Here is a 2,088-nt window from a genome sequence, read left to right as displayed (position 1 = left end):
ATATATATATATATATATATATACATAGAGTAGTGCAATGAAGTTGACATGCTAGATTATTGAGCACGGATTATTAATCTTGTGTTCAGATCAAGCATTAGCAGACCCCTGTCCAGCCTGATTATCCACCAATTTAGGTTGCTGGTCTCACAAAGCTATAATCAGAGGTATTTCAATCATCGTGCTGAGAATGTGTGTGGGTGTGTTAATATTTCATTTAGTCATGGCGATATTAATAAGCTGGTGTTAGAATTCAATATACATATGTTTCTGAATAAGGCGTTATTCAAGTATAGAGCGTAATATGAAATGAAATAAATGACAAAGGAACAGGAAATTATGCAATGAACTTAAACAGCTTACAGCTGTTTCTGCTATAAGATGCAGTGCATTCAGAGGTGAGTGCTTGTGCATTATGATTTAGCTTCCTCGGAGTAGCGAAAATGAAATTTTATTGCTGAAATAGCTATATTCAATTTCATTTACTCACTCACTCATACATACATACATACATACGTGCTCGCACGCACTCATGCATACACAAACACATGCATGCAAATAAACGCACACACACATATATAAGTGAAAAGTTCGTTATAGGTATAAAACACCATAAACAATTATAAAAAATGGAGAAAAGATGTTAAAAGATTAAAATTGATTTAATAAGCACATACGAACGTTTCAAAGGGCAATACAAATATCTAAGAAAAGATTATAATTATAATTAAAGTGTTGTGTTGGCATTCTAGCCAGTGTGAAGAATTTTAGAAAAAAACATCAAAAAAGTTATTAATAAACATCAAAGAAAGACAAATGGGGTAATAGGGAAAATTTAACCGGATATTTACAAATAACATGTAAAAGGAAAAAAATTAAGAGAAATGAAAAAGAAGGACATGTCAATGTGTATGTAAGTCTATTTATGCAAAAAATCTATAAATTTGTTTTCTCTGCTTGACTTTTATTAAATTCTTAAGTTCTTCACACTGACGAGAATGACAATACCTAACTTTAATTATAAGTATCATTATAATTTTTTATTATGTATTTGTATTGCCCTTTGTAACGTTCGTATGTACTTATTAAATCCAATTTTGATCTTTAAACATCTTTTCTCCATTTTTATAATTGTTTGTGGTGTTTTATACCTATAACGAACTTTTCACTTGGTATTTTCATATTCTTATTGTTTGCTCTAGCAGGATATTTCTGAATGTGATGAATTTTTACTAGAAATTATTTTCTCTCTATTTGGACTCCTCAAAAAGTTTGAATTGTTCTACTTGAACTTATTTTTTTCTCTTGTATCAGGTTCATTGTCTAAGTATGTCATACGAATATAGAAATTTCCAAGTATACAAATACATGTAACTTGAATTACACAAACACATATATGAGATAAGACAAACGAATATCTATACGTATGCATACACCCACTTATATCAATATATACACGTAAAAATATTAACGGACACGCACATAAACACACATATATAATAATAATAATAATAATGATAATAATAATAATAATAATAATAATAATAATAATAATAATAATAATAATAATATTAGGATAAAAATCCAAATTTACAGGGAAAAATTCAATTTAATTTATCAAAATTAAAATTGAATTAAATTTCACAGTATATAATATATAAATATATAATTTAGAGAAAAAACCCCACAATTATCGAATTCATCCATGAAAATCCACAATCACATATAGAAAAATTTAATAAGAAAGTACACTAAAAAGGCCTATAATAAAAATCAAAAAAGTACAAAGTAATAAATATTAAAATAATAAAATGACTTCACGCATTTCATAACCATATTTTCAAATAGAAAATAAAATAAAAATCAAATCGATTCAAAATAAATCGATCGAAAACCAATTCTATTCAAAAGTATAGCTAATCCTCAGGTCAAAATACAATAATAATAATAAAATGAATGTATATATATCGACTAACAATAAATATCAAATGAATTTATATAAAAATACCTATTTTACCAATAAATAAAAGAAAAACATTTAACAATATTACTGAAAATAAATGGAATACTTATCTTATCGAAGCTTTA

This window comes from Octopus bimaculoides, chromosome 1 (assembly GCF_001194135.2).
Source record: "Octopus bimaculoides isolate UCB-OBI-ISO-001 chromosome 1, ASM119413v2, whole genome shotgun sequence".
Taxonomy (NCBI): Eukaryota; Metazoa; Mollusca; class Cephalopoda; order Octopoda; family Octopodidae; genus Octopus; species Octopus bimaculoides.
The sequence above is the reverse complement of the archived record's forward strand: the minus strand, read 5'-3'. Positions refer to the sequence as shown.